The sequence below is a fragment of the Sphaeroforma arctica genome (genome assembly GCF_001186125.1).
Source record: "Sphaeroforma arctica JP610 unplaced genomic scaffold supercont1.404, whole genome shotgun sequence".
NCBI lineage: Eukaryota > Ichthyosporea > Ichthyophonida > Sphaeroforma > Sphaeroforma arctica.
The window spans coordinates 30,376-37,804 of record NW_014040154.1 but is presented as its reverse complement, the minus strand read 5'-3'; positions in this window follow the sequence as shown (position 1 = coordinate 37,804).

Genomic DNA, 7,429 nt, shown 5'->3' with positions numbered 1-7,429 from the left:
CCGACAACGCCATAGGTCCAGCCATCAATCCTCTCCGTCGAACTTGTGTCCTCTGCAACTAAATTTGTCACAGCATTTTTGGTCGTCCTAATTCCAATTGTCGCCCCTGTGGTTCTCCAGACCACAAAGGTAACAAGTGTCCTGTCGCTCGCAATGCCTTATCTTGCACCAAGTACTCCCGCACTGGCCACACCGCCGCCGCTTGCTTGAGTTCTCATTGACACAACAGGGTCCATTATGGCATTTCTTCCGCCACCACTCTATCTCCAACCCACTTCCCACAGACCGCTACCACATTCACAGCACAATATATCACACTGGACCCACAACCCCGTTTGTCGCCGACACCCTCATTGACTCTGGTGCCATGATCCATATCCGCCGCACCACCGCTGGCGTCACCAACATCGAAACCGGTCGTTTCGTTGTGGAATTTCCCGGCAACTCCCAAATCACCCTTACCCACAGTGGTTACAATCCCGGCCTTGGTGCCGTGATTGTTATTTGTTCGTCTCTTACAACGTCATTGCATTTCCTGCCCAGTTTGACGAGACACAACCCACAGAGTGCTTCCAACGGCAGCATCCAACGTACTCCCGACACCAACGGCCTCTACAAACTTGCTCACTTTGCCCCTGCTATTCTCGCTGATTGGCACGACAATACTGGGCACACACTTTCCCGCATGGTCCAACACACACTTCAACATAATAACATCGACACATATACACAACATAGTGAATCTACACTCGATTCCATTTTGTTTTAGCAACACGCCGTCACTCCTTTTGGCGCTGTCGATATTGATCTTTTCGTCATCGCCAACAATGCGCAAGTGCTTGTCTACTGCAGTCTCGACCATGACGATCCTCTTCACGACGCTTTTGCGCAAGCTTGGAACCAACCTAAAACACATCTCTATGGAAACATCCCAACCTAAAACTCATCTTTATGGAAACATCCCCTTTACCAAGAAAATCTGGACGGCTACCTTGAACAAACTCGAAACTTAAAATGGATGCGTTCCCGTCGTTTTTCCACTGTCGCCTCACAATACATGCTACCAACAGACGCTACCCCAACTTCACTCCCACGTCGAGATCGTTCGCACTTCGTATGGCACCTTCCTTCTGTAGTAGTGACCACGAAATCGGCAATATTACCCGTTGGCGTTATATTTGCATCGCTCGCCTGGGGAACATCGCCCATGCTGTTTCTCCCACCGCCGAGCTTCTGACTGCTCGGTCGACGTTGTCGCTCATCCTCGCGAAGATATCTTTTGCCATTCTTGCGTCAAAGGCAAAATGTGCCGCCTCCCTATCTCTCACAAATAAAAAGACCCGGATATACGCCCTCCAGTGGGTACTGTTTTTAACGTCGACCTCGAAACCGGCCTCCATGCATCCGTCGCTGGTTGCATATCCGACATAAAATACGAGGATGCTAATTCCGGTATGCCTTTCGTGTATCCCTTAAAAATAAGGATGATGCCGCAGCAACCCTTGACCGTTTTTACACCGATATCGGTAAAGACAAGCTTGCTCACTTTCAGGAACTGAAGTGTGACCGTGGTGTCGAGTTTACATACGACGTCCTCAACGCCATCAACACCGTCCAATTTGTCCAGGTATTGTATAACCCCACTAACTCCCCTGCCCGTCACGGCCTTGTCGAACGCACCAACGGCACTATCAAAGACATCATGCTCAGTATACTTGCTCATTGTCTACAGCCTACCTAAATTTGGGCGGAAGCTATCCGCCACGCTACCCTTATGCGGGCAATTCAACACAACAAACGCAATCCCGGCAATGTAAGATTCGGTCTCTCAAGGCGATATTAACGCCTTAGAGTAAGAGACTTTTAGTAAAGTTAGATATGCCTCGTGAAAACAGCAATACTCTGAGGGATTGTGAGGTTGAGACATTGCCTATATATAATCCTCTCAGTACTGTTTTCGCCTAAGGGATTTTATTTAGTGTTTCGTTGTCGCTCTATTAAAAACTATAGTATGTTTCGTTACGGCGAATCCGAGAGACTCATAAAATCCTATCGTTAGAAGAAGAAGAAAAATTAAAAAAATTAAAAAACTCTTGATGTCCTTAGTTATTGCATTAACCAATAACTTGCTACCTAACAAGAATTACCGACTTAGCCTTCATCAGACTGGTACATCTGGTTGGCTGATCGGAGGATAAACTAGGTAACGTTAATAGTCCCTAGAAACCTATATTCGGTTGAGCCATCTCGCTACCGAAGTATTCAAATATAAATAAATTTGGAAGGTAAATATAGTTCTATTAATAGAACTAGACCAATCTTATGTTTGGTATTTTACTGGGGCCCTTTAATGGCCTTGTCCAAATATCTGATATGTAAAATGGAAAAGGTATTAATTAATAAAACCGTTAAAAACCATTTAGGAAACTTAAGTTCCTCGTACTATTAAGAGTACGTTTATAGTTTACGTACTGCTTAAGAGTACGATTATAACATAGAGTCTAATGTGGAGGCCCGGCTATTACACAGCCCCCACCCAGCTTTGAGACCCAGGAGAAGCAAGTTGTTCACTCAATCTGTTTATGGGTCAAAAAGCGAGAAAGGAAAAACGGGTCGAAAACATTAAGTAGCATAACTCAGGCGGAGAAGTTAAGCGTTCGCAGTTACCCTGTGAGTTTTGGGCTTAGGTCCAGTAGGTCCGTGGTGGTCGACTGGACGTTTCTTGCGCTTCAGTGTCTTAAGCACATATGAAGGATGAGCATTAAAGCTCGGGATAAATGCTGTAGGCGGATAAGTTTTAACTTCCGTGCTTTCAGACGATGGAAACATGCTATCTTTTTCAGCTTGTGACTTATGCAGACGTTTACGCCATTTTCGATTAAAGGCTTTTAAATAGTCTTGATTATCGAAAGCATCTGAAGTCAACTCAGCGATTGTACCGTCTATAAAGCGTGTACGATAGTATGTATAGCCTCCCTTATCCGTTCTCCATATAATGTCTTTAAATTCAGAACGATCAAGAGGGGCATTAGAGTCATGTCTTCTTGCGAGTATAATCTTTGTAGTCGGAATACGACTTGTGTCTATATTAAGCGCACTAGAACCATCGGGGTTATTTACCTCGTATATTCCACTTTTAGTGTCTGCTACAGAGATTATATATGGACCTATCTATTTAGATGTTAATACAGTAGCATCGGAATTACGTTGACGGATATTAATTCTGTCACCGACCTGATACTCTGCTATCTTCTTGGTAGTGTTCCAACGCTTTTGCCTTTTTAATAAAGATATATTGCGTATTTCTCGCAAGCAAGGATATACAACATTATAAATACGTTGTACCTTCTCTAACCATGGTAACTCATGGTGATCAGGTTCGTCCTTGTTAAAGGGTATTTGTAACTCACTATATCTGCCACGAAAATAGTGAGCGGGTGTAGTTCCTGTAGCCGGATCAGCACACTCGTTCATCTGTGTTTGTACCCACTTAAGGTGGTACGGCCAATCATCTACATCATCCGTTAATGCAGTACGCAAGAAGAACTTAAAATCTTCTATGGCGCGTTTCATTCGCGCCTTGCGTTTGCGGCTTATATGGCACACCTCTCTTATGGCATATGCCTGATACGAGTACTCGCGATTCAATTACGTCATCGCAGAACTCACTACCGTTATCAGTGCACATAATACCTGGCCACCCGTGGTCAGCAAAGACTTGGCAACATAATTCTGCCACGGTCTGCGTATTCTTATCCTTTAATGGATAGAGCAAGTTAAACCGTGACGCCACATCAAAGAAGTGGCATACGTAACGGTCGCCTGTGTGCTCGGACGTGGGCAGGTCAACCAGATCAATGATGACCCTGCGCCATGGAACATCTTCAGTCACACTCTTAAGCGGTGCGAACCCATAGCCCTTAATCTGGTTGAGATCACAGTCTGTACATGACTGATATACTCTGTCAACTAAAGCTGCCAGCTTAGGATGCGCGATCCCATTTCGCTTAGCATCTTTAAGTGCGTCTACTACGTTCTGGTGCTTCAGCTTTTGGTTTTGCGTCAGCCAAGCAAGAATGTTTTATCATTCTGCTCCTCCAGAATAAAGGTAGGGTGTTGAGAATCCACTTGCGTGGTCTCTAAGTCTGTAGTGTTTCCAGACTCCTGTCCTTCTTTCACATGAATGTCATAAGGGTGCTCACGTGCGTTTGATACACCTGACTTATTTAATAGTCGCATTATATGTGTATACGCTTCAGGATTATCTTTCATTAATCCCTTTAAAATAGGAGTTGAAAGACTTCGGGCTTGGACTTTAGGTTGTTAAACAGAGTCCTAGCTAGAGACTGACGCTTCTTAACAGTAGTGTCATTAGTAGATTGTATTTCTTGTGCACAGACTTCAAGTGCTGTGTTGCCTTGAACTGCTTAACGTTCAAATTAGTAGAGAGTGAAATCTCTGATTCTTTGACCTTGTTAAGGAACGTCTCAGAAGGGGTCCATTTGGTTGTTCCAATGGGACCTATACGACATATTAAAGTATGTCTCCAGGGCGTCTTCTGGACGGCTCGGGTACCCTATTATAGGAAAGTATCTACTTCCTTATCTAAATATATTGGCTCGCATTGTATCATGCTTATCAATTTATTGAGCCATGGATCTATACTCCGTAATGGGCAACACAACTTGATGGTAGCTTTGTGTATGTGAACATAATTTGATAATTGGGCAATGAACTGCCATGGTGAATTAGCCCACGCATTATGTTTGGAGAGGTCTATTTGAAAGGCGTCTCCCAAAGGATGATTTAAAGTCCTGTGATTCGATAGTTATGCATTTTGATGTGCAGCAAACATAACTATGGCATGTGGCCCAAATATCTTTTGAGCCAGTTCAAACCACCTGGGGTTACATTTCCAGTCAGTGGCTAGTAACTCACGTACGGATTTATTAAAGTCCGGTACGAAGCGTGATAACATATCCGGTAAATGGTTCTGTATTCCTGGCAGATGTTTTATATCAAAATGAAACTTTGATATTGTATCATGCCAGTGACTCAGTAATTGTGAGTCGGGTTTCATCTCTTTCATATATTGAAGAGATTTCTGATCACACATCAGCGTAAATGCTGTTCCGTATAAGTAATCTCGGAAGTGTGTTAGAGCTGCCACTATGGCTAATAGCTCTTTGTTTAACAGTTGGATAATTCAACTGTGAAGCATTCATCGCTCGACTAAAGAATTATATATATCTAGGTTTGTTATCTATAACCTGATATAATACTCCTCCTAGGGCTAAGTAGGAGGCGTCCGTTGCTATTTCAAACGGCACGCCATCGACTGGTCCTTGTACAACAGGAGCTTGTTGGACTGCGTGCTTGAGCGCTATAAATGTGTCATCACACTCTTTAGTCCACAAGTCTCCTAGTTTGCCTTTATGCCATCTTAAGTGTCCAAAAGGTTTAAGGTAACCAGCCAAGTGTGGTACTCCATCTGAAAGAAGTTCCCTAAACCCTACCGGGGTCGATTTTAATACCTTCCCCAGATATATGGTAGCATAAGAGCTGTATTTCGCTCATTGCGAAGTGGCATTTCTTCTCGTTAATCTTGAAGTTTTGCTCGTTGAGTCTCTTAAGGACTCGTCTGACTAATGCGGCGTGTTCGCCCCTAGTTTTAGAAAAGATGACTATGTCATCTATATAGACGTACACGTTAGGCATGTCTGCAAACATTTCCTCCATTACTTGTTGGAAGAATGCTGGTAAAGAGTGCTACCCGAAAGGTGCACCTCTGAACCACTAAAGTATTTACAATGTGGTTCATATATCTGCATTTGATGGTATCCTTGAGTAAGGTCTATAGTAGTAAATACTGTAGCACCTCCCATCCTTCGCAGTAGCTCGTTAATACGAGGTAAGTGAAGGCTATGAGTCGGCAATAATTTATTTATCGGACTCATATCTAAACATACTCTGACTTTCTTAAACGATCCGTCAGAGTTATGTTGGTCTACAGCTAGCAGTGCCAAGTTAACTGGCGTCTGTTGATAGTCAATTTCTATCACTCCATCTGCTAACCATTTCTCAACTTGTTCTTTTACCACAGCCTCGTGTCTCCATGATACATAGTTCCTTGAGGGACACTTCAACTCTGTAAAGTCCACCTTGGTTATATCAAGGCTGACATATCCGGCGTTAAAACGGAATTTTGCCCGATCTGTGATCTTTATCTTCTTATTAACTAGAATCAGATCTATGATTTTGTTCGCAAAGTCAGGTATTAATGCCTTGACTGTGTCTGACGGGGGCTTATATGGTTTCAGACAGTTATCGTCTGATTGATCCTTTAATGGAATTATGTTATTTGGTAAACCAGTTACGGTTATACCTAGAGTGATTAAATCGCTCATTCCGACTATAATGTCGTACTTCTGTGACATCTTAACTATCACAGCTTGGGTAGTGATACTCCTATCATCGGCCAGGGAGATTTTAACATCTGTGGCCACGGTACCACACTTAGAATTTTTGTCATCAGCTAAAATGAAGTGAGTTGTTTGTGTTCTCCCTTCGATATCTTTCATTAATGCAAAGCGATCGGATATACATGAAATTTCAGAACCAGTATCAATCAACGCAAGGATTTTATTTCCAATGCAATATACAGGTATTATTACACGCTCGTCTAAAGAGTCGTTGTAATTTATTTGTAACGATTGTACCTGGTAGTACTTTCACTCCAACTTAATGTTGGGCTTTTTGTCACAAGACTTGGCGTGATAGCCATTGGTCTTCGCACACTTGTCACATTTAGTAAGAAAGTGTGTACAGGTGGGAGCATGTCTACCATTCCAACAACCATTAGGGGTCAATTGTTACATGTCATACCCACACTGTGCGTCGGCACATTTCTTGATCTCCTTAAATGAAGGTTCCTTGTCCTTCGCCTCCGCGCGTGCCCGTTTATTGGGTCGCGTGGATAGAGTGGAGTCGCGAGCACGTGTATGTTGGGGTCTCTCGTTTGAGGTCTGCCTGGATACGTACCCTTGATCGGTCTGCTCCCGCGGTTTCTTAACAACCGCTTTTCTCTTCGAACTTACTCGGTGTGCGGGGAAAAGGGTGGATACAGTATCAAAAAACTAATTCCCACGTAAGAGATAAAACGTTGTTTCATGTCCCTTGTCTCAAGCCTGAGTAGCGTATTTACGTCGCAACTCGGTGTACACGCTCTCACGGTCGATATTCTCTATATTCTTACAGAACACATGCAGAACCAGGAACTCGTACCATCGCTGTGCCTTGTCCTTTGTTATATTTGGACGTTTAAGGTCAGCATCAAGCGTCAGAATATAACTCTGAATCGGAGTATTATCAACTGGTTCAGGTAAGATTGAACTCAGTCCTGGACTTCGCTTGTCCTTGCTTAATAAGG